The sequence below is a fragment of the Pholcus phalangioides genome, unplaced genomic scaffold (assembly GCF_987345545.1).
Source record: "Pholcus phalangioides strain wild (caught in Gottingen) unplaced genomic scaffold, Ppha-v1.0 ptg000024l_1, whole genome shotgun sequence".
Taxonomy (NCBI): Eukaryota; Metazoa; Arthropoda; class Arachnida; order Araneae; family Pholcidae; genus Pholcus; species Pholcus phalangioides.
Genome location: NW_028301616.1, coordinates 8,382,671 through 8,410,269, shown reverse-complemented (window position 1 = coordinate 8,410,269; position 27,599 = coordinate 8,382,671). Strand labels below are relative to the sequence as shown.

Here is a 27,599-nt window from a genome sequence, read left to right as displayed (position 1 = left end):
AAATACAATAAATTTTTTCGCTTGCCAAGTGTATGCACCGATTTGAGATAAGAAAGTATTACACTTGATATTAGAGATAATACAGCCCTAATCAGTTTGAAATTTTCTCTTAGAAATTACTCTAGTATACACATGAGGAAATGTGTCCTCATGCAAAGACAAGCAGCGAAAAATCGGAAAACATTGTTTTCGAATGAAAAGCGTGTTTATATTTACTCACGCAAAAGATTCTCAAGTTAGTAACCTTGAGAATCTTTTGTGAGAGCAGATATATTCTAATATCAAGTGCAATACGCATAGGCAAAGTGTAATACAAAGGTGAAATCAAAGGCTGGGCAAATCTCCAAAAATTTACACATGCGGTCGGACATGTAACTTAAAATAATGGAAATAATAGCGTGGGCCTACGATAGGGTGGCCAGATCTGAGAAACCAAGGCAAATCCTGATAAAAACCGAAACAAAGCGCAAAGTAACTGATAAAAACCGGAACAGCTTGAGAGAAAAATGTACAGAGGGTATTATATAGTGGCGAAGTGTAACGCAATGGAGATAAAAAATTACCTATTGGAACTAGAAGCCTAGGGCCTATTACGGTTTAGTACAGTGTCTCTTAAATCTTTTTTCTCATTGAAGACCGCCAGAATTAATTAAAAACGTTTACGAACCAGCATGTATAAGTAGGGATAAAATAATAATTAGCGATAACCGGTAAAAAAAATTACACTGCTCAAAACAATTCGTTTTGAACATTTGCTCAAATGTTATTTTTATTAAATTGTGATTTTTATCGTGAGATTTCAATTACCCACATGGAATGGTGTTTACAAGGTACTCATCTAAAGAAAGGAAATAGAAACTCCCCTCAGAAAAGATCTATCAAATTGCTCAAGGCTTAATTCATCTAATTTCTGATCAATGAATTCTGTGGGAATATACAGGGTGATTAAAATTAAAGTTCCCGCACTCTCTGCTTATCCGAATGCAAACAAAGTTTCAGAATACTATAATGGGACCACGGGAGAGTGATTTATGAAATAAAATAAAAAAAAGAGTTCAAAAGTGCCGCTTTTTTTTAATTGCATTTTATATTTTCTTCATGATCCATATAGCGTATATACCAAGTTTCAATGGAATACGTTTAGTTGAATGGGCGCTATATAGGTCTGAGTAGTTTCGATGTACTGACACTACTCCGACTGTAGCGCCCGTTCTGAAGGACGTATTCCATTGGAACTTGGTATATTCGCTATATGGTCCCTGGGAAAAAAAATAATTTGATCAAAAAGCGACACTTTTTCACCTGGTGGTTGGAAATTGAATTAACTTTTTATTTCATAAATATCTCTCCGATGTTCTTCTTAAGATACATATCCTAAAAATTGCGATGTATTCGGATAAGCAGTTTTCGAGAAAAACTTCTCGGAGTACGGGAACTTTCATCATAATCACCTCGTATGCTTTATCTAGGTAAATCTCTAGATTGCAGGTACCGAAAATCATCCCAAACTGACGATGATTCATCACGTGTACCTTGATAAAGGCGATTCCTGAGATTATAAAACGAATAACAAACAACAAGGATCCAAAATTCCTCTTTCATCCTCTGAAATAATCGAAAAGACTACCAGACACGTCAGTAAATCTGATTCGAATGGTGATATGATCCTAATTTATTCATGGAAAGGTCGGAATCGTCGTCGTAGAGAGGCTTATATGTCTCTGCCCCTTGACGAGGGCACGGACATTATTAATCAATTCTCTCGAAAGACCTCGTCTTTAGGATTAGCGCGTATGTAACTCTCATTCCTTGTAAGTCCGTTTATTCACGGCGCTAATTGTGTTCGCGTCGTAATCCCATTAATCGGAAGGTTCGGCGGTTTCCTTTAATGGCTATTGACTTGAAACAAATGAATTGTGGTTAAAAATTAGGAATTTTAAACCCTACTGCGATCACTATCACGTTTTTCACGGCACGTAAATAAAGTGAATAGTCATAATCATTCTGAAACGATTGCGTTCAAGCGGGAGTATTTACGCTTTTAGCTGTGGCTCTTGTTTACAGTATATTTTCGACTCATCTATCATTGAAGGATCATCGATCATTTAGTTTCTCGAGTGAATGTTCTGAGTGTGATTGAGTTGTTATTCGATGTTCGTGGAATTTTAGAAACTTTGCCCGTAATTATCGATCACCTCAACTCTAGTAGTTGTCACGCTCAAATAGGTCACTACTTAACCTATTATATGCCGAAACTCATTTATTAACGTTAAAAAAAAAACGTTTCTTGTGATAACATGTATGACACATGTAACTGCCGCCTGGAAGTCAATTGGAGCTATCTTCTGACTGTGCAGGTCTGGGTTCAAATCCTGGTTTGGGCTTGTATGCCTACTAGCACACCAGCGAATTCCCTGCACAGATCATAACGAGCTCTTGGGAATACGTGATGATCATATTATTTAATTATGACCCAAAGAGGGATGGTGGTTACTAATGGATTAAAACATAGTTTCCTAGTTGTTGTTTTTTTTTGTCCTATCACCAACTTCTTCAGAATAGAAGCTACCCGTAGCTTCTACCACCCCCTGGAACATTCCATCACCCCACAGGGGTCGTCAAAGCCCACGTTGGAATCACTGGGTTGAAAGTTCATTGACTGTTTTAGTTTACCGTTTATGTGGAATAAAGTTCCTTAGTTATAGATGCTGAAACTAATAATTACTCCGGTGTAAAATAGGTACCCATGAGTTGATAAAAAGATCAGAGTTATTTTCTCTCTTTTTTTTTTTTCAATATGCTGTTGACTACTGAACATAGAGGGTCTCTTCAATGCCGTTATTCGCATTCAATTCAATATATTACGTAGTCTCCCGTTCTTTCAAATCATAGCATTTCCGGGTGTATGGCTATCGCGAATGTCTCGCTATGCGGTCGTGGGGGCATCCTGTTGGACTCTCATCGCGAGGATCCAGACTCGAATCTTACTGGTCGCACAGTACTGGTCGATTGTAGGTGATTTTCTACGGTTCTCCAACTTCAAGGTTCGAATGCGAGCCTATCAGCCACTTGAAAAAGTCTATCCACAGAGTATATAAACAGACAAAATATAACCTGCAACATAATACTTACGAAAAATAAAAATTCAAACATTTTCAATTTTCACTTTGAAATATGAAAGGCACTTGACAGCGCCGGTATAACATGCAATAAGCCAAACTCTGACAACATAGATACGTTAGAGCCACGCGCATATTATACACAGCCAACACGTTTTCTTGAATGTATTCAATTCATTAGAAATTCCCCCGAGAAATATTTTCGATTGCACATACGGTGAAGTAGTAGTGGTAGTAAAGACGAGCTTCTTCAAACATTACACTTCACTCATAGATGAAAAAATATGTGGTAGATGGCAGCACTATAGCGAGCATTACACAGAAACAAGCTTCGCGTTAGGTTCATAACACAGACATGCACATCCAACATGTACCGATTCCTTAGAAATTTCGCAGAGGAATATGGACGAGGTACATGTGTGGTTTAGTAGCAGTAGTATAAAGATGAACTCCACTACATAACTATCATAGGCGGAGACAGACGTGAAAGTCTGGATGAAGGGGGCTCGATGATTATTGCTGGGGGCATGATTATGATGATGGTGTCAATTCATATATACACATACACATTAGATCACTAGGCTCCATCTTTGACGTTGGAGGGGGGTCAATGCCGCCATGCCCCCCGCCGTATCTCCGGCCATGATAACTATCCGTGGAAATAAATGATATTCCGTACAAAAACAATGCAGGTTTTCTTTCCCGAAATTAGAAAAAAAAGTACAGAAATGCCAGAGCTTAGGAACAAATGGTCCAGACTTTTTATTTCTAAATGTTCAATCCGCATCTATAGTAGGAATCCACTGGGAAGACAGAATCGGTGACGAGATCAGATCTTTCTAGATATCCAGAGATAACTGTAATTAACATATATTATGTATAAGTATCTCTGAACAGTTGAGAAGATCGGATATGTTCCAGAATGCACTGAAGATTTTGTACCTCAGACATGAACGAAACGTTCAGATTTTCAAAATTCAGCTGGATTGTTTAGATTAGAATCTTCTCACTAAGATATTGTAGAAGGCAATATAACAAAATATAGTGAGGATCCCTTTCATGCCTAACTCGGACACGCTTGCCAAATGAGGCCCGCAATCTCAAAATCCAAATATAATCATCAATCAAATAACATTAATACCAGTAAAAATATTTTAATCAAAAGTGGGTGCAATAATTAGGGCATTATAATCCCTACTAAAAAATCCAGCGCGCTTTTGATCGGAGCTCTCTCGAAGTCTATCGGTTCCACAAAAACTATAATAACCCTAAATTCCAAAAAAAAAAAAAAATTATGCTATTTAAAACAAAAAAAACGATTGAAATTATCTGTTTTTTTCTTAAATTTCATCTTTTCCTTTGGCAAATTAAGAACTTAACTGTAAGTCCCCACAGTTCTTTCGGAAGTTAAGCCTTTCCTGGTGTACGGGAGTGAAGGAATCACAAACGAGGAAATTGAAGAAATATTTTCGATAGTTTAATTTTCTTTCCACATAATTTGAAACAAAACTGATCGATCAGATTGATTCAGAAAGCACTACGATTTCGGAACGGATTTTAGATTCAAGCAAAGAAAAGTAGATCCGAAAGCAATGAAAATTGTACGGTTATCGACAAATATTAAAGTGAATACTAAAAATGATAACAAAAAGGAAAAAAAATTGAATCGTGATAATTGTTATTTCCTTAAGTAATAAATTGGTGTGAATATAATGAAAGTATTTTCTTATGTGGTCTCCGAACAGTGAGAAAAATTGGAATTAGTAAAATTTTTACTTTCATTTACCACGCGGAGAGAAATTTACTCGTCAACATTATTACTGAATAATTTTCAGTAGTACGCCCGGTTATATAAGAATCAAATCGACAAAAAATAACGACATAACGGTTTTATAACATAGGGAGGTCATCGGTTATAAAAGAATCAAAATAAATGGACCAAAAGAGATTCTCATAAGCAGCGGCTACAGTTGAAGCAAAACTCGTCGAGATATAGATGATTGAAGTTCTTGTTTGTTTGTTTTTGTTTTATTTGCAATTTTAACTAAAACCGCAACGTGTCATAATAAATATGAAAATGGTAAATTTTAATCATGATGAATGAATGAAGTTCGAATGCAGTTTCCATGAAACTTCATTCAAACATGTTACAGGATGCGTTATTTTGTTACAATACAGAAACGCGAAAATTTTTCTCTTAACTAGCCGGCGTATGATAATTTGAATTTCCATAATCTTCCAAAAATTTTATTTTATTTACGCGTCACCATCACAAATGGAATTTTTCTTATTTTTCTGCTGATAAGTTTTCGTATTTTATTTTTATTTTAGAATCGACGTCATTTATTTTCCTTACAAATGCAAGGCCACAACAGGCCCAACGAGATCGCTGAGAAAAAAGATGCCCATAACAAATATGAATGTCATATATTTCTAAAATGCAGCGACCCAATTAAAAATGCAACTACAAAAACTATAAACAATATATATCCAATGCCCATAAAGAATACTTATGGTTGACTTATTCTAAGTATGGATAGCTTCTCGATTTACCCCAACATGTCTATCGTATTTCTTTTTAGACATGTCAATTGTGTTAGAATTTACCACCTCTGGGGTTAAGCTATTCCATTTATTAACAATCCTATTAGAAAAAACTCCCTACGACACCATAACGTAGAACTCTCTCTTACCAAACAATACTGGTGTCCCCTCGCAAAAGCAGTCGATTGACGGCGTAGTAATGATTCGTGGTCCGTGCATTTCGAGCTCCCTCTATTCATTCTGCTTAAACACTCAATGGCAGATGCATATTTGAATATGCATGCAAATGCCTGGTTAAAAAAGACCATTAAACCAATTTTTTTTTCGCAAGGATTTTGGTGTTTAAGAAAGTGCATGTTTTAGTGTCATTTCAGTACAAAATATGGCTAATTTGCACTAAATCTAATGAAGAGAGAGATCTGCTGAAGTTTTACGAGTTCGGAGATTTACAAAATCGCGTAAAATTCAGTTAAAATTTTTAATTGAAAATAAATTTCAGATCAAAAAACAATTCAACTTTACCAAACAATATTATATCTCTGTTTATAAATACTATCAAAACAAAGGCACGCTGTATATTTTTTCCTCAATTAGCACAATTTGAGCTAATTAAAAATAATCTGACTGATTAAATTTCTATGTTGCTGTATTTCTTCAATCAAATATATGCCAGCAGCACAAATTTGCATCGGTTTTTGCAAAATCGCTGTAAGTTTTTATGGGGGTGAACCATAGAGGGGATTAACGTTCTTCGTTGATAATGATGGTAAACGGGAATTGAAATCGGCAAATTCCGAAACGATAGACATAAATCGATTCCCATTCACTTGGAAGAGAAATGCTTGGTAATCAACCACGAAACAAATGTCATTATTTGTATGAAAATGTGGTCGGGGAGATCGAATAAATCTCTTTCTGCGGCGCAATCTGTATTCAATGAGGAAACGTTCCGCATTTTGGATCCGACGACCCGTAGTTTAACGCCGTTCGTACAGATAATGCATTGTAATAGATTGAAACTGTCATACGGACGTTAGCTTCATTCCACCATTTACCTACCCTGCGCACTAATAACCCCGGAGTTTAATCCCGGTTTGGAGGGGGGGGGGGGCTCTTGATACTTTCGCTCTGTCTCACGGTATGTTGATGGCCCCGTGCTTAAGACAACGACGCGAAGCTTAATCAAAACGATGCCGAAAACTTATTATATCGAGCATCGGTTGAAATGAGCATAAGCTACAACCGCAAAGTTATTACCAAAAGAGAAACAGAGGCTCATCGCTCTTCTGGACTCGAACCCCGAACAGCTGATACATATTACTCCCGATCGATCCCGTCATTTATATATATTCCTAATATGCATAAAAATACAAAATAAATTGCTGAAGAAAGAAATCGGGGATATGCATGTGGAAGCGAAAGTGTAATTACTGTTGGGCTTAAAGTAGGATCGTTATTTAAATAAGCATTATATACGCGGAATTCTTGGTAAATTCCTTGAAAGAGGAAGAATCGTTCATCCCCCGTCGCTTTATTTTCTTGGAATCACTGAAGTATTTATAAGTTTTTCATTGTTATTATTTATATTTGAGCGTTGAAGTTTTCTTTGATTTATTGAATGAGGATTACATGGGTTTACGGAAAATTCATCGACCAACAATTCACCGTAATGTAATTCACCACTAGGAAAATTCACCGCTTAGAAAAACTCGCCGACCAACGGAAAATTCACCGACATTAGTTCGACTCGAGTCAGTGAGCCAGTAAGTGAGCGAAGAATGGCCGAGTGAATGAATCGGTAAATTCACCAAAATCGTAATTAACCAAAACAGAACATATGATTGGCAAATATGTGAGATGAATATACTTGTATGGCCATTATTAATTATGATATTGTCGTAATTATCATAGTATAATTTATAAGTCACGAAATAATCTTAATTCCTTATTTCAATGACTCAAATAGACCTCATATAAATAAGGGGAAAAAACGGGACATTTTATAAAACTGAGTTGGGACAGCCCAAATTATGAGAATACCCCATAGAACTTAGGTCATATGGTCAGCTTATACAACTAGTTTCTGGCCCGCGAGCGACGAAAAAAAAATATCACAGACTAGACTTTCTTTCTTTCAAACCGTGCACAACTCCGGTCTATTGCCATAGGCAATTTACTACAGATTAAGTTGTGCCAAGAGTGTGAGAGTGTTTGTGTGTACCTAACAGTCTGAATGTGTATAGTGTTACATGTGAATTTTTTCTATGTTACAAATTGTGATTGAAGTGTGATGATTGAATATATATTTGTACTGCTTGTAAGCCTGTTGCTCTATGGCTAGACTTTTTAACGGGGAGATCGGCTCGTATTCATGCGGGGATTTAAACCCCCTGGTCCTCGCAATGCCAGTCCGTCACTCTGACCACTCGGCCACCACAGCAGCGTATGCCTAGACTGAAAATGTAACGTGAAGTCAGTCCCCTCCGCCTTAAATTTTTCTAACTACAAGTGAAGTGTAATGATTGAATAATTGTATCGTTGTAGAGGCCTGTTACTCTCTATGTGGCTGGACTTTTTCTTATTTTAATGGGGAGATCGGTTAGTATTCGTGCCTCGAAGTTGGGAACCATGGAAAACCAACTTCAGCCGACCACCGACCGCTTCGGCGACGGTGGTGTTCGAACCCGCACTATGACCACTCGATCATCGCAGCGGCAGTACAAGGACCCGAGACAAATATCATTATTTTTAATTGTTTTTTACGCTTTAAAATCAACACAGGGGAGGCCCCACCAAACATCTCAGTCGGGGGGGGGGGGCACATGAGCACCAATATGCTCGCAGGGAAAAGAAATTATTTTAATTCCTACAAAAACGTGCTTTCTGGGTTTCTTTTCTTTTGCAGATAGGCCACATTTTCTTTTATTTCACCTGCACTGGCCTGTTTCTATGTGCACTGAATTTTGATATCTGTGTAGAATGACAAAACTACATGCCACTTAATGCAAAAAAGGGAATTTTTTCTTCGCAGCAAAAAAAAACTATGCACAGTAGCATTCTCAGAATGAATGTCCATATTTTGTAAACGTATTCACCGTGAAAGAATAGTGCATTTCTTAATTACCTTTGTCCATAACCAATAAGCAAGTGAAAATAAAATTCTATCAGCCAAAACATTCCTTTTAGAAAATAACTACACAGTACACTATGTATTATATTGAGAAACATCATCTGCCATCTATCAAGCAAAAATACAACTATTATAATTTGAATTCATGACTGGTTTTGATTATTGTCTTATACGAAAAAAATCAATGTAACATAATAATAATAAGTATTTTATAAACAATAATATTAGTTTAAATATTGATTTTTCCGAAAAATTTTAACGGTTGACATTTAAATAGGGTAAAATAATATAAGTAAATTTCGAAAATTAGGTCGTCCATGGTTTATCTATAATTATAATCGTTAAAGCATATCAACCGACGTGTTCGATTCTGTTTTATATGATTTTCATTGCCATCCAAGAATGTTAAGGACGGCTAAACTTTGATAATTTACTTATATTAATTTACTGTGCAAAATTGTCAATCGTTATATTTTTTTAGCAAAGTTGCTATTTTAATTGATATTATTGCTTAAAAAGTGTTTTTTTATATCATACTGTATTGCTTTTTTATGCAATACATCAATACATCAATTTAAAATCAGTCATTGATTTCAATCATAACAGTTATGTTTTTTATTTCATAGATGGCAGAAAAAGTTCTCTATTTCAATGATATTTCAAGATATATACATACTATGCTGCAATGGTTCCCAATCGTTTTTTCTTCCCGCACCCCCTCTGACAAAACGCTTTTTATCAGAATAATTCAGGGGTTTTTTTTCTGTAATTGATTACATTAATTATAAAATAATTAACTTCATCATTTTTAAAAATTAATTCAAAAACGGAACTAAAAAAACATATTTTAAACTAAATATATATATTTTTATAGGATTTTTATTAGATTTGGAAAAAGAAATATCATTGAATAGTTCACTTTTTGATTCCAGTCGCAACAACCTTACTCGTGTGTTCACGACAATATTATAGTAGTTAGATAACTAGTATATTTGATAACTAATAGCACGAGATACCAATGTAAACAATCCACGAAATACTATAAATAAAAATGGTATTTAAGTACGATAACTAATCGAAAAAAAAAACTTTTATAACTCAATATTTGTTGACACAAGTCAGAAGATGAGGCATCAAAATATTGGTATCATTCGTGTTATTTTTAGGGTTTGAAAAATTCAATTTTTATCGTGATTTTAATTTTCCGGAATAACCAACATTATATTTTTTTCTGACTCGGACGGACCCTCAAACATGTTTTTCCGCACCCCTGGTTGGGAACCACTGCTGTACCGTGTAGTTAAATTTTCTAGAAGGCATATTTTTTGGCAGACAAAATTCAATTTATAACCGTTTGTTCGTTATGGACAAATGTGACGAAGAAAGTCGCCATTTTTCACGGTGAATAAGTTTACAAGATACGGACGCTTAGAGTCTGAGGATGAGAGTCAGTGTTGTCGGAAAAAAATAATTTTATAGAGTAATTGAAGACGTGTGTGTGGGTGCAAGAACCTGACAGCTCCAGTTTCCTAATTTTTTCACTGCAACAAATACGTGACATTTCTCAAAACTTATCAATTTATTACTTATCAATTCATAATACTGGTTATTATGTTTTCATGTTTCCCGCAGAATTTCGGCTATTATTTTTCGTGTGCCGATTATGAATATGCGAGTAGCTAAAACTCAGAGCAATGTGATATTTTGCCTCAGACAACCGACTCTACGGAGTGGAATTTCTCTTTATTTTCCTGTAGATGTCAGCAAGTGTTACAGAGTAACGAACTGCGTGTATACTGTATTTTTTTTCAACATTTGTATTCTTGTGAACCGGCGAAAATGAGAGAAATGGTTTGCGATCCGGTGCAAAAAAGGCTTAAAGCACATGCCACGTCCTTCGAAATAACCCCCTCATGGATATCCGACATGCTCAGGCAACGTGGTTTCTCCTGCTTGGCGTTAACAATCGGTGTCTTGGTACCGAAGAAGACCCAGGAGTGCCTACCGCAGTTTTGCCTCATTTGCGGAGGTCCTATGAAGATGGCTGCTGAGTGAATGGAAGAAACGTTAATATCTATTGATGCAAGGTTCTAGTGGATGTCTCTACTTATATTATCAAATCCTCGACGGCCGCCTTCGCAGGAAATCCTATGTAAAATAGTCAGAATTGTGCGGCAGCCATCTTAGATTTTCTTCGCAACCAAGAACCCTCTTCCAATCCCGAATTTTCAACTCCACACCGCAGCTCGAGACCAATTGGCTGGGCAATCGGACAACGGCCCCCGTCCATATTCCAACGAAATTTCTTTCTGATACAAATTATTTTAAAATTATCAAGATGATTGGGTAAATGCGGAGTGTCGATTGTGATAATTCGAGGTTGAAGAGAATTTGGGTAAATTTGCCGGAAGCCTTTTAGTTTCTGACGAGTTAAAGCGGCTATAATTTTTTTTTGATTATTTAGTCTTCGACCTTTCTCGCGCGACTGCGCTGTACCCATCATCAAACGAAGAACAACCCTTACGGCAACATTGACATGTTGAATTGACAACTTGAATGCTATTTCTACAGGGTGTTTAATCGGGACATCCTTGTGAGCACTTGATCAATGTCCCAGTCAAATACTGATCGAGTGCTTGTGAGCACGAAATCGGACGCGACCATTGATCACTCTTTATGATTCGGGGAGCACCATGGTGCAGTTGGATGATATAGTCCAAGATGTTGGCACAACACACCTTCTATCGGATGATTTCGTAACTATTTCCATTGCATTGTCATTTTGAATGCGTCATTCAAAGAATGGACACTGCAAAAAAAAAAAAAACTACAGGACTTCTCTTAATTTCAAAACATAATTTCTTCAGGAGGAAAAACAATTTCTTATACCGAGGATAATACTGATGTAAGCTTTCCAAAGATCTCGAAGTGCAGGAAGCTATAATTTTGCGTCTCAAGATCCTGGTATCTGAGATAACGGGCATTGAAATTTCAGCTGTGCTGCCATTAAATTAGAGGGAGATCCATAAAACTTGGACGCACTTTCATGTTATCTTTCCTTATTTTGAATGCCAATCAAATTTATGGGTTCCTCTGCGAAATATAAAATAACAAATTCCTATACGAGTAAGTGATCATCTCATCCAAAAGAAAACACTCAAGAAACAAGAAAAAATTGGAAACTTGAGGATTTTATGGTCCGTGATGTAGAGAATCGAGTTAATGTACCACCCCCTTAGAAAAGACCGTATCTCTGAACGTAAATCATGTCTCGAAAATATTATCAGACAGTTTTTCGTAAATTTAGTTTACTCGTACATTGTCTCGTGAGTATAATCGCATAGAGTTTTCTCAAAAAAAAAAAATTTCCGTGAAAGCTCAGTTATAATGGTTTTGAGTAGTTTAGAAATTTATTACAAATTCGCGCTACTATTACAAGCTTTAATCATTTGGAATCACTCCTACAGGTTTAAAGATAATTAGAAGCGTACGGCTCGAACAGGAATAGATGAATTGAACAAAAATATCTGATCTCGTGTCAGAGGGGGGGATAGACTCAGGGCTGCCCTTAAAGGGTGTGTGACAGGTGCGGTCACACAAGGCCCCGCACTTACGGGGTAAAGATAACTTTTTTCGTGAATTCTGGAATTTGGAAATTTCGTTAGTTGTGGAAGCATTTCTTCCATTTATTCAGAATTTCCATAGGTTCTGTAAGTATTTTTTTTTTCCATCAATTCTGTTTATTTTCTGAATTTTCTTCAATTCTCTGGAGAGAGAGATTTTTGAATTTCCATGAATTATGGGATTTTTCATCAATTCTGGAATTCTGAAATTACATCAGTTGTGGAAGAATTTCTTCCATTTGTTATGTTTATACTGAATTTTCTTCCATTTGTTATGTTTATACTGAATTTTCTTCCATTTGTTATGTTTATACTGAATTTTCTTCAATTCTGAACTTAACTTTCATCAATTGGGGAATCATTTATTCCATTTATTCTGAATTTTCTTCAATTCTGAATTTTTTTCAATTATAAAATTCTAAACGTTCTTTAGTTCTCGAATTCTGAATTTTCATCAATTGTGGAATCATTTCATCCATTTATTCAGTTTATTCTGAATTTGTAAATTTTGGAAGAGTATAAATTTCCATCAGTTCTGTAAGTACTTTTTTCACTTATTTTGTTTATTCAGAATTTTTATCAATATCTGGATTATTTTTTCCATTTATTCTGATTTTTTATGGACGTCGGGATTTTCTCTGTTAATTATTTTTCTAATTTCTGATTCATCGATTTGCATTTGCGTTAGTTCTCTGACAATTTCTTTTATTAGGTCTCAAAATTTTAATTGGTTTTTTAATTATTTCTTTCATCAAAGTTTAGAATTTTTTCTGTAAAAAATTTTCATTAATTGTTTTTGTTAATTCAAGTTTAATCGTGTCTATATCTTTCTGTATGGAAATTTTCCAGTATGCCCGTATATTCCGGTATAATGTATGAATTTTTTTGCATGCCGATTCCTTTCTCTCATAGAATATATAAAATCAGGGCTAAAATGGGCCCCTCGTTTGCCAAGAACGGACAGTACCCAAGTATTTTGTGAGCGCGGGCCACTTCAGTTATCTACAAATTTGCCGCGAGTCGCTCGAGATCTTGAAATGTGCCACGGGCAGTTCAAGGGACCTGGAAATGCGTTTCGAATCACTTATAAATGATCTGAAAACGCACCAAGATTTATTATAATTATCTATAAAAGTGTCGCCAGCGGCTCAATTGAACTATAAATGCGTCGTCGATAGCTTAAGTGATCTCTAAGTATGCTGTGAGCCACTCAAGTGATCTGGAAACGTGCCGTTGGCTACTTGAGCGATCTGGGAGCGTGCGAGCCACTTAACAAAACTGGAGCTGTGGTATGCCGCGATCGCTCAAGAGCGATTTGGAAATATACTTGAGGTAATGAGATACCTATATTACCTACGCTGAGTATTTTGCCACTGAATGTGCGTCCAGTAGAACACATATAATAGTTTTTGTGTTTTTCATTTATGAATAAAAAGACCGCAACAGTCCAAATATCCGATGAGGTGTGTGTGTGTCTAAGGTCTGGAATATTTATGAACTGCCTATAAATATATCGCTGTCATCTGAAATTGAACAGCTTCTCTTCTTTTGCCGCATATGGCTACCATGTTTTCTTGCACGTGCTTATTCAGGGGGTCTGTCCAGCCGAAATATCTGGGCCCGTTTTACGGACCCTTCACAAAATTCCGGATTCGAAAAACGCAACCTTCACAAGATACCAATGAATGAAACCATAAATTCGGCATTTCATTCCTTTTGTTATTATATCTCGCTTCGCACGCACACAAAAAAAAAAATTACTTATTTTTCACAAAATCAATCGCCCCTTTTTTAACAACATTTTCACAAAAACAGCACCAGAAATGTCTGGACAAACCCCTGATATTGCGATAGAGTTTATGCGCGATACCTTTTTCATCCATTTTTATTTTATGGGCATCTTTTTTTCAGCCGCGTTATTGGGCATTTCGTCTGTTGTGACCTTTGCATTTGTATTTAAATTTTTTATCTAGTTTTCTGTTGGTTTTTTTTTCCAATAATTTTAGAAATTTTTCCTTATTTAAATCATTATATTCACGAATACATTTTAGTTATAGATCATCTACTTTTCTATTACAGCCATCATTAGACTCGGATCTTTTTCTGTGAATCGATAATGAAGCATCACAAGCGGATCAACAAGTAAGAAACGCTTTCTTTTCTCAATTTTATTCTCGATGGAGTTTAATTGATGTGTTTATCATTAAAATTTATTTATTTTCGTTATCATGACACAAGGACTTTAGATTCAATATTTTTTATGAACGATTTTTTAGGGACAAATGATCATCGTATGTTTGAGTATTCATTCATTTCGCCTACATCTCAGTTGACGTTTTGAATTTTTGTCGTAAACTTCGTCGAAATTTCTTATAACTGTATAAAAATTTGAAGGTTGTATTTAAATTGTGTAATTTATAATTAAAATTGTATAAAAGTTTCAAGAAGTGAAAATGTTTCTTGAAGATTCAACCTCTAGTATTGGCGAATTAATAGGCATTTATCCCCGAAAAACCATCTATTAATGAACAATAGTTACGAGAACGTGACCTGATAATTTTACTTCTAATGACGAAATCAGTATCAGGCCAGCATTACACTATAAAAGTTTTAGAATAGTTCTTTTACAAAACTTGAAAATTCAGCCAATGAGCGCATCGGTTGCAATCGAGCGAATGTAACCAATAGGCTCATTGGTTGTTTTTTCAAGTTTTGTGAAAGATATATTATCAAATTTTTATAGTGTAATCCCGGACTAAAACTATTACGTTTTATCATGTTATCATAAATTTTTTCCCACTACTTCATTCAGCTATTGAAGATTAACTGGCAACTTATAATAACATATCTGCCGCTATCTAGTGGCCTTTTACGAGCCAACGATTTGTTGTCACTGCCCATCGCAGAGTGTCCTTCAACATATATACGCTCCCAGGAAAGAATATTGTGTCCGCTCCAAAAGCTTAGTGGTAGAAGACTCGTCTGGCCTACGAGAGACGACGGTTCGAGTCCCTGTAGAGGCGGAGATGAATTGAGGAGCTTATTTTCAAAAGAGAACAGTTCCACTTTTGCTAAATTTACAGTTGACGTAAAAAACATAATCAAAACTAGTTTTACAGAGATAGAAAACAGACCAATACGTAGCATGTAGGAATGGTAGAAGAGTATTAAAATACTATGTTTCTTGGATCAACATTCAAGGGAGTTATCTACATTTGAATTTTGGAAATGATCCGTTTTGAAAGAAAATTAGTGAGAGCGTTACCTTTTGATTAAAATTAAAGCTGGTCAAATCTAAAAAAATAGGAAATTTATACGTCACCTGCTGGTTTTATAGGTCTTACTTAGCCCAGGAAGATACCCTTACAGCTCTCTCGTCATTAACGTGAGAAACACGATCATTCTACACTGGAAACTCTCGTAACGGACACTTTTTGAATTACGCCGGCGGGACTGAATGTGTTTCACTCAAAATTAAAACGGGTATTCCTCGTTAGTGAACAAAATTTTGGGTCCCATGGCTGACCGAAATCGAGAAGTTCTACCAAACTAACCAAAAATATAGAAGCGGATGAACGAGATGGACATGTTTGTTCCCGTTTTTTAAGAAACGACTAACTTTACATTATAAGTTTTACCAAAAATATTTCCGTTGTAATATACCCTGTTGCATAATCTGACGAAGCTCACCCCCCAGAAAACGTTGAAAAATGAATTTCGGAAAAATATGTAAATGTTCCCTTTCGAAAAAAAAAAATGTCCTCAATTATTCTTTCCAAAATATCAGCATCTCTACAAATAGCCAGTTTTCCGTACATTCTATAGTGATAACCCTCGTGTTAGGATCCCGCGTTCGGTTTGAAAAGAAAGAAAGGGATAACTAGTCATTTAATTATTTATCAAATTATCAACGAGAATATTTACTGAAAGTTTTTTATCGCAAATAACCCCGCGGCCTTCACATTATAACCCAAAAAATATTTTAACAATGTTTAACCAGAAGTCACCTGATAATGTCCTGGATATCATAAAGATATATAGAAAATAATTTCCGGAAACATTTTTCCCAAAAAAACTTTTTTCATACTTTTTCTCCAAACTTTTTGCTCCTCCGAATCCTATTCATTCTTTATGACTGAGGGAAAAAGAGCAAAATGACGGAGTTGAATATTTTTGCCCGAGGTGAGTTGCCCAGTGAACCAACGCGACCATCTTTATGGTATGATGATGATGATCATCATCATATATGATCTTTCCTCGCTCTTCTGCCCTAAAAGCACTTATGAGCGTCTCGTCGTCGAATACCAGAGCCACCATATTTTCCGCCCCCACAAGTCTATTTTTAGGTAGAACATGGTGGATAAACCATTACCCCGGTAGATTAAAATCCATTTTTTTTGTGCGCCGTGCCTTCCACTTCTTGAAAACAGCCTCTCACGCATTCGGAAGAAGAGCATATTGGCATTAATCTTGCTTATAATGCGCTCATGTGACAGCCGGTAAACAAGACGAGATCGCGGGATGGGAGCTTGAGGCTCTTTATATCCACGTCCATTCACTTGTTGATCCATTTTCATATTACCGTGGATATTAGAAAACCATGATTCTCATCGTTGTTTTTCGATGCAGTGGCTGTATAGATACCAGTGTTCTTCGAACGCTGGTCCGCGGACCGATTCCCCCCAATTCATATATGGCCGCTGCATAATTTTAGATTTAACGCTAGAACTACCTGGAGGTAATTTTGACCCCACTTGGAAATTTTGTCTTTTATATCCAGATATCAAACACACTATGAATGCATTTGTTTAGGAAATGAAATTGCTACTTATTTTTCTCTTCTAAAATAAAGTACTAAATATATAGCACACGGGCGATTTTTTATATATTATATATATGTTACTGCCAGAGCCCGTAGTTGGCCGGTTCGCAAAGTGGCCAGCCTAGTTGACCTTTCCAATGTCCGCAATTCGGGCTTTCACCGTCCCCTATATATCGATCTCTATGATTCGGGATCATCGCCATAATAATTAATTATAATAATTATGGTTAACTATGGCAACCCTAACGATCAATGTGAGTATGTCATTTTTATTAACTATTTAGCTAAGATATGAATCAAATCCAATACATAGCTGGTAATTAATAATCTGTGTTGACATATATATATATATATATATATATATATTAACCATTAAAAACTATAATAATAATTTCAAAAATTTTCGATTCGACTGTATATATACGGATACCGTTACAGCCAAAACCTCGTTTTAATGAACACATCTAGTCCCTCCAGATGTTTTCATAGGAACAATGCAAAAACCTGGAATTCCTTTATAACGAAATTTTTCGTTATAACTAAGGGATTTCTCTGGTCTCTAGGAGTTCGTTATAACGGGATTCGATTGTATATGTATTTTTTTTTCCTTCCCATGCGTTTATGTAGCAGTTTTATTGGTAAGAAGTAGGACTCGGACTTTTATGACCTAAAAACCTTTGTTTCTCAATTGCTACTCTTTTACAACGTTCTACAATTGCACTAAATTATGAAATGTTCAAAAAAACGAGAGAGAGAGAAATAAAAACAGGCAAAACTAACAATTTTGAGGAGGTGAGAAATTTTACATCAACGGGAGGGACTGAAGTTGCTTTTCTGTAGTTTCCCAAATTCAGGGCGCGAATGCGAACCGATCTCCCCGTTAAAAAATCCCTCCACAGACAGCCACGGGCCTGCAATGGTACAATTATCATCAATCATTACACTCAATTCATAGTTAGAACAGTTGATAACAGGTGGCAGCACTACACATAACAAGCATTGCACGGAAACAAACTTCACGTTAGATTCACAACACGTACGCGCACATCCCGACGTGTACCGATTCATTAGAAATCCCGTAGAGGAAAGTATGCGAAGGGCATGTAGGGTTAAGTGGAAGTAGTAAACAGGGGTGGGCAGAGGGGGGCACTACTTCATCGCACATGCACTTCGTAAGCTTCGCGCTGAGGAACTTGTAACAAATTTGTGCATGTCGGAATGTGTCGTGCATGTGTTGGGTCCCTAACATGAAGTTTGTTTCTGTGGAATGCATGGTATGATATCGGAAGCAAAAAACTCAACAGGCTTTTTTTTCTATTATTATTTTATTTTGCTTGTTTTAATTGTGCGTGAATTTTAAATGTTTTTTGGTCTGATGAGACAATTTTAAACTTAGAATCGCCTCCTATTGACGCCATGGAGTTGGAAACAGTGCCGCCTAACATATTTGCCGGAACGGGTGCGGCCCGGGGTTCTCACGTGTAGAAGAAGCCTCAAAATAATGGATATAAATTGGAGGCATTCATTTCTAGCTAGGTTCGGGGGAAGGGGTCTCAGAAAAATCTCTTTGGCCGAGGGACCGTGATACTGTCAAGACGGGCCTGGTTGGAAATCTCCTAATGGGAAAAAAGGGGGGGGGAACCTAGAGTTACTACTCTGAATTTAGATACGATGATAACTCGAAGCGTTCGCGTGTCCAAATACACTGCTGGCCACCGTAAATGCAACACCCTGAAGGAAGCATGCAAATAATATGAAATTTACAACATGCATTAGCGGAGGTGAGATATGCAAATGATTAGAATTTCAGCGCAGACGCACATCACGCGCGCCTGTGGCGCCACTTCAAAGCGCTATTTAAGGCTTGGAGATTTCGACGATTTGAAGTACGGCAATTGTGTTTTTCTTGTGGTTTTTTCAAAAAAACGATCAATTATGCCTCGTAGAAAACAGCGATCATCTTTTGATCAAGTATCCGAGTTCGACAGAGGAAGGATAGTGGCCTACCGAGATTGTGGATTATCTTTCAGGGAAATCGGTAGTCGTGTTGGACGAAACCAAACAACTGTAATGCGGATATGTGATCGTTGGATGCAGGAGGGTACGACGGACCGACGTGTTCGATCGCATCCACCTCAGTGCACCACTTCACGTGATGACAGGCGTATTGTGCGTATGGCAGTGACGGATCGCTCAGCCACATCACGAACCACAGCACAGCACATTCAGTCTGTACCGCATCATCCAGTGTCTGCGCGTACCATTCGACGCCGTTTACAGCAGAGTGGTCTATCCGCAAGACGTCCATTGCTTCGTCTACCCTTGACGCAGAACCACAGACGTCTCCGCCGCCAATGGTGCGATGAAAGAAGGATGTGGACGGCACAATGGAATTAAATTGTCTTTACTGACGAGTCACGCTTCTGTCTGCAACACCACGATGGTCGGATTCGAGTCTGGAGACACCGTGGAGAGAGGATGCTGAACAGCTGCGTTATGCACCGCCACACTGGTCCTGCACCGGGTATTATGGTATGGGGCGGTATTGGATATCACTCTCGCACTCCTCTAGTACGCATTGCCGGTACTTTAAAAAGCCAGCGCTACATCTCCGAGGTGTTGGAGCCAGTTGTCCTTCCTTACCTTCAGGGCTTGCCCACAGCCATATTTCAACAGGATAATGCGCGACCACACGTGGCACGCATTGTCCAAAGGTTCTTCGTCAATCGCCAGATTGAATTGCTTCCCTAGCCAGCTCGCTCTCCGGATCTTTCGCCGATAGAAAACATGTGGTCCATGGTTGCTCAACGATTGACCCAGATTACATCCCCAGCTACCACACCAGATCAACTTTGGCAACGCGTGGAAGCTGCTTGGCCTGCTGTACCCCAAGAACACATCCAAAGTCTCTTTGAATCAATGCCGAGGCGTGTGGCAGCGGTGATCTCCAACAATGGCGGCTACTCTGGCTACTGATTTTGGCAGGAACCACACTTCACAGAAGTCTATAAATTTAATCATTTGATGCTTGGTCAACATGTTATCTACAAAATAAATATTGTTGCGATATCTCTTGTCTTTCTTGGTGTTGCAATTTGGGCGGCCAGCAGTGTAATTAAGATCTTCCGCAAGTGCCTGGCCTGCCATCTATGATTCTCCTTCCAAACCTCCAGAATCATAGTTTTATTAATCGAACATTTTAATGGGGAAATCGGCTTGATCCTAAACAGAAAAACAACTTCAGCCGACCACCACTGTGACTTTTACTACAAAAGAAATTACTTGTTTTCAACACAAAAACATAGAGTCGCGGATCAGAGATTGTATTCCCCTTGCTTTTAAGGTAGAAGCTAATATCGAACGAGTGTATCTAGTATTACTACAGTTTATTACAGTGCTCTCATCCCTGTTCCAAAAACATTACAACGAGAATGTGCTCCTTCATCACATCCAGTGGTTCATATAGAGGATGTTATAGATAGTGTTAATAATAACTGAAATTGTTCTTTATTTCAAATGAATAAATTTTCTCACAACACGAGATGCATTTAAAATCATGGAAATACATAATAACTGCATATAAATATTATGCAGAGTTTACATACTGTGCTTGCATCTTTTGGGAAAACTGATCAAACTATAATTTGGTGTGGGTTTTGCTGATTATTCTTTTCAATTCAAGCTTCAAGACTAAATCCAATGTCTTTCCGCAGATGTGCTAACAGCAAAATGTATTGAATTCATTTGCGAGAGAACGAACTCCAATTCTGCGTTTGTCCTTGCATTCGATGATATCGATAATTGATGTTATCGAATAAATTAATAATAATAATAACGAATATTTTTATCTTCAGCTGATAGAGAGCGACGCTATTATACCAGAGTTGACGATATTGAGCAGCGTTTAATCATGTATAATACATACGAGCACAACCAGCAACACGTGAAATCAGATTCTAAATATAGACATCAGAGTAGCCAAAAATTAACAAACTTCAAGCCAATATTTCATTCAGAATTAGCCAAATATGAAAAAGTTGACCAAATGAGTATTAAAATTTTTGCCGCCATCTGGTTATCGTAATTCGAACCAAAATTGCACTATCTGTGGCCGTGCAGGGGTTTACTCCGACGGAACGAATGATGAAAGTGGCGCCCGCGACCGCATCTGAAGGTGACCGATAAACAAGGATTTGAAATACATTATTCAAATAGGCTTTTCACCGGTAAATATTAATTTGGCCGTAAAACCGGAGAGACAGCATCTGAGGGAGGTGACCGTTAAGAGAGGGGGTTTTTACTGTATCTAATTTAGTATTTATTCTTCCATTACCGAAGATTAAATACAAATTTAATGATTTCATGCGGAAAACACACCAAACAGCGATCGTAAAATGCATTTCTACATTAAAATCCCGTTAATACATAATCCTTAGAAAAATTACACGTCTTCTCTTATCAGCGAAGTAATATAATGTTTTTTTCCCCTGTTCTCAGCTAAGTTATTAAAAGCCAATTTTTAAGGCCACTTGTGACTAATAATAAAGACTTTTTAAAAATGTTCTCTTTTCGTAATAAAAATCGGAAAGAATTTTAAAAACCTCTCTGTTGTTTATTTCTGGCCCCTGAACACACGTCCATTTAAATAAATCTCAATTTGTCTTAGCGCAGGAGAAAAAGCAACTTCTTTTAATGATCCCCAGAAGAGAACGTTTTGTCTCGGTTCCGATTTCACGATCTCCTCGCAACTTCCTCAACATGTCGGCGAATAAATTTTTCATCCTTCTCCGGACGTTTCAAAGAGGAAATTGGAGTTATTTTCCCGTTTTCCTTAAATGATCTCCCAAATGCCGAACACGAAGGGAAGAAAAATGATGGGATTTTTTCAGGATGAAACAAAAAAGAAAGGAAAACCTTACTATTTTAACGTGGTCTCTCTCTTCTTTAATAGGCCATATATTTTCATCGTGTCGGCGTAACAAACTACAGTCATTTTAACGACCTACACCTATAATTATTTTAGATGAAATCACTGTTGTGTTGCAAACTTATCCGAGTTTAAAGAAAAACTTTTTGCGAAATTGTTTATTTGAAAGTGCAGTTTGATCATTTTTGTCGCACCGGGTCATTTACTGCACATGAAGGATAATTAGGCGAGGATCTACTATTTATTTCTGATTCCGAACGGCAGCCTTTTCTGTATTCACCGAGGGGTTGGTGCGCTAACCCCTCGATGTGAGACAACTTGCGATAGAAAACTTTTTCTGTGGTCATGTCGCCGTTTCTGTTGCACCCGTGTCAGGAAAGTTTCTGACGAGGACGAGCCGGGTATCGAACTTGCGACACCTCTAAACATCCTTTGGTACTTTAGGCGAGTATCTTATCGACCTGTGCTACCGCGCCCTTAAAATGCAGCAAGTAAAAACCGGGCAAGAATGCTGCCATCTACACCACTGGAGAAATGACTTTGCATTCTTTACTTCCCGCACTTTGGCGTGAGAAACTGAAATAGAGGCATTAGTAGCCTCTTTTGACTTCATTAGCGCCTGTACTTCAGCACCTCACGTAACAGTGCGTAAAATAAGAAAGGCGGGGCCGTGTCTTCAGGGGGTGTAGATGGTAGCATGCGCTTGCCCGGTTTGAAAGAGAAGCTGGGTTCGAGTCCCGGTGGAGACCCACCAGATGATTTTCTTTTCCAAGTTCACCACACCATGATATCCAGAATTTGTATATCATGCTTGAACAGCAATAAACTTGATATATAGAACTTGTTTCTATGGTTTATTGGGCTGAGGAAAAGCCGTTTAGCTCTCAATCTCTCAATCCCAGAAGTGTTCCATTCTTGTCTTTACAGCAATCAGAAGAAAAGTTATTGCCAATTAAAGTAAACGATTTTTATTGAAAATATGTACAACGTAATTTTTGAACGCGTTCTCTGAAAATTTGTGATTTAGGGCCGTATTCACCGACATGTTTTAAACTGTAGTCACAATTTTTAGATAAGAGATCAGCATTGATTGCTTAAAAACCTGAATTTAACCAATATCCATCTCGATCTCTTATCAAGAAATTGTGACTATAGTTTAAAACAGTGATTCTCTCTCTCTCTCTCTCTCTCTCTCTCTCTCTCTTTCTCTCTCTCTCTCTCTCTCTCTCTCTCTCTCTCTCCCTCCCTCCCTCTCTCTCTCTCGCCCCCTCCCTCCCTCCCTCCCTCCCAACGTGGGCGTTAACGCCCCTGGGAGGTGATGGAATGTTCCAGAGGGGCGGTAGAAGCTACAGGTATAACATAGGATTCTATGGGTAAGATTGCGTTCGGTGGCGCTGGGAGTAAAAAATTTCTGAAGAAGGGGGCGATGGGACAAAAAAGGTTGGGAAACTATGGTTTAAATCATGTCGGTGAATACCACCCCCTTTGGGTTTTATATTTCACAAAACTCTTGATTTCTCAGACATTTTTTTCAGAATATCTCTATGAAACTTTCCAACTGTATTCGAAACAGCTCTGGCTATGTATTGAACTAAAAACTAAGAAATATGCTTAAAACTGTTTTATTCACATGATTTTACCTTGAGAATATGAAGTATGTTAAAAGAAAAAAAATGTGTATTTCTCTCCATGTACACAATTATATCTCCAACAGGGGTCCATAGTATTCTGAAACTTTTAGTTCATTGGACAAAATAATTCCATGTTAACATACAATTTAAGCCATTGGCGCCGAAAAAAGGGGAGAAAAATAATTCCTGAAGTAATTCAGGGGACTTTCCTGAAGTAAATACATATATCAATACCACCGAACATATTGGTACATGCATGGTGTATGTATGTACCACATGTATGTGGTACATGATTTTTGTTTCATGCCGCTGTGGTGGTCGAGTGGTTATAGTGACGGACTCGCGATGCGAGGATCCGGGTTCGAACCCCACAGTGGAGGTCGGCTGAAGTTGGTTTTCTGTGGTTCCCAACTTCAAGCGCAAATGCGAGCCGATCTCCCCGTTAAAAAGTCTCGCCACAGAGAGCAACAGTCCTACAACGATAAATCATTCAATCATAACACCTCACTGATAGTTAGAAAAACTGGTGGCAGATGGCAGCACTACAGATAACAAGCATTACAGAGAAACAAAAAAAACTTCGTCAGGTTTCACTACACGTACACGCACATTCCCGCATGTACCGATTCGTTGGGGGGTTCCGCGGGGGCGGGGGGTTTAGTAGTAGTAGTAGGTAGGGCCTCCAAGAAATGGCTCGGGGATCCATGATGTTCTTAAGTCAGCCACCTCGTTGGGCAATTTGCCTGTTGTTGCGTTGTATTTGTATTTGTATAAATTATTTCTAGGTAATATTCTCCTAATTTTTTTTTTTTTTTTTTTTTTTTTTGAAATGGAAAAACAATTTCCCACAAACTAAATAAATGGAAAACAACAATCACAAATAAAATTTTATTTTGCACAAGATCATGGGAGTCGAAACACCATTACCGTTTGCGATACCCTCACCAATATCGACACGTACTTTCTAATTGCGGTGATGATGATGATGATAATAATAAGACTGCGTCGATTGTGTCTCAGGCTGCGCCAGATGCTTCGGATTGGAGCTCGGGTTAATGTCAAACTGCCTCGAGATGAGAATCCGACGAAAGGCCCGTGACATATAAACGAGAATTCACACGCTCATATCAGTGCCACCATACTCATCTGCTCGATTTACAGAGATGATGAGAGATACTGAAATCGTGTGTAGGGTGGATATAAATGGTCGCACATAATCGATAAAATCCCTTCAATCCTCGCACCGACGATGTCTTCAGCTGCGATTTGTATAGTGAAGGTCGTAAGTGTCAAATCGCTCGAGGTATGGTATGCTGGGTTATTGCATGAGATATGTCTCTGGGTAGAGATACATTATTACATTATACAGGGTGTCCTGTAAGTGCTAACGAGGACTTTACCTCATCAATCATCCGTCGTAGAAGTGTGATTCCAATTTAGAAAATGCTCAAAATGTGTTGAGAAATCCCTCTGTATACCGGGTTTGAGAGTGAAAATACAGTGTGTGTCACAAAATAAAAAAAAAATCTAAATTTTTATAGGGTTTGTCCTCTAATTTCCAATTAGAAAGTTGTTTTCCTGTCTCTTCTGAGCCCAACAAAAAGATTCATGCTTCTATGTGCAATATTCGCTAAGATATTTGAATTCAAGAATCTGAGAGAGAAACGTTATGAAAGAACAGCAAAAACTAACGGACAAGTCCCTTTCCCTCATTTACACTGTCCTCTAAATCGGCAATAAATTGCAGATTCCGATCTAATTAGCCGTCGTGAGCAGTATAAAACCGTGGTGCGACAAAAAATGGTCAAATAACGTTATACAAAATCGGTCTGTTAATAAGAGAAATAAAAAATTTTGCTGCATTCAACATCAATTGTTGCGCTGGCTACAAGTATAAGCCAAACGATAATTTAACATGTTAGTACGTGTTGGGCATGTGAGCTAATTCCGGCCAAAATTACAGAAGTGCATCTTAGTCCAGTTGTTGGCTCTTGTGTCATAATTGGATACTTACCATTGCGATGCAATCCCATCGCAGAAACAGCTTTCTTATACTTGCTTTTATCGTCTTAAGTAGACGATATAAAGCTGTTGAATAGTGCATGAGGGTAGTGGCAGTATGAAATAACTTTACCGTTGCCAAAGTTCAGCATGCATTGAGCAGCGGAACAACATTCATTAATTCTAGAATTAATCGTCTTTCAATGTTTTCAACCATTTTCTGAAAATGATCGGCGGGCCGCAACAAAAACATCTGAAGGCCATAGGTTGAAGAGCCCTGTTCGAGGGAGTTGCAGGCTCCATGTGTGTCATGTTCTCTTTGCGGCCCAACTTGACGGGTTTTAGGGAGGATCAGGAATATAGTATTTGTGACTCTTGTAAAGGGATTATGAAACCACCGTATCATCAACTGCAAAAAGCATACGATTATATTTTTATTTTTCATTGTCATTTACTCAATAAATCATGTTTTGCGATCGAATCAAACTATTTTTCTTCATTTTGAACCTCCCCCCCCCCATTCCACATTACCCCACGAAAATGATATTTTTTTAAATCTATTTTTCATAGTCATAGTATTTATTTTTAAACACGGTACACCGGCACACACTTGCTAATGCAAAGACAAGAAACCATATTTTATAGTAATATAGGTTTCAGGTCCCGCTCTTTACCCTATTACAAATTGGAATGATCTAAACAATAAAAGTGGTATTCCAGATTACCCGAATGTGCTCTATGCAGGAGTCTTAAATTGTTTCAGGTAACTAGCCTGTGATCAAGAGGTCGATAAAAAATGGCTCCTATTGCTCCAGCATCACATCTGATTAGATTTTATGTGTTTATTCCTCCCATCTCTCGCAACACACTTGGGACAAAACTGCCAATATATCAAATTGTGATTAGTACGTATTCCCAACTCGCGTGAGCTGTGATCTACACCGAAGTTATATTTGATTCCTGGAAGCAATTCTTCGCACGGCCACAGCTAATTGCGATAAGATTGACTCGGCTCGGGTTCTCCGAAACAGACGCGTCGGACAGGCCTAAGCTACTTCTTATCAACTTGCCAATATGTATCGATCCAATGAATGTCGTTCTTCGCCAATATGCCATCAATCCCTCTTTCTTTGGAGACGGAGAGTGTGTGTCTCGAGGGAATGTTATCCAACATTATGGACATATCCCTGGAGTAAATCGCAAAACTGTAATTCAACGAATCTCAATATGATGGGAAGGGAGATTGACCACGATGGCATGCAATCCAAGACGTCGCTAAGTTTGGTTTCGATCCTGTCGGAAAGTTTTCGTCATATTTCTTCATTTTTCCCCTCCCTTTTGGTAGTGTTATTTCATTTAGTAAAATATTGTAATGTGTACCGAATGTTTATGAATATAATCAGTCTTTATGGTCCTGAACTGACGAAATTATTGTTTTTTTTTAATTTAATAGATCTTGAATCTTGATTTCATACACAATACATATCACAACACAAGTGGCAAGCAGTTGCCAATATTGGAGGGGGGCCTCTATATCTCTATTTATCTCTCTTTTTTCACTCTCATTCTTTCACTCTATCTCTCTTTTTTCACTCTCATTCTTTCACTCTATCTCTCATTTTTTCACTCTATCTCTCATTCTTTCACTCTCTGTCTATTGTTCTTTCACTCTTTATATATTGTTCTTTCACTCTCTATCTATTGTTCTTTCACTCTCCATCTATTGTTCTCCCTATCTATCTCTATCCCCCATCTATCATTCTTTCTATCTATCTCTATTTCCCCTCTATCATTCTTTCTAT

The 27,599-nt window shown here is 37.5% G+C and overlaps 1 protein-coding gene across 2 annotated transcripts in view; it reads left to right on the top strand.

Annotated features, from left to right (window-relative positions):
- Window positions 1-27,599, top strand: part of LOC149068689 (uncharacterized) — a 165,820-nt gene that overhangs the window by 83,534 nt on the left and 54,687 nt on the right. For both annotated transcript variants that reach the window (XM_089251115.1, XM_089251116.1), the window contains exon 2: window positions 14,496-14,558. The gene's annotated coding sequence lies outside the window, so the exon portion shown is untranslated. The remainder of the gene's footprint in view (window positions 1-14,495; window positions 14,559-27,599) is intronic.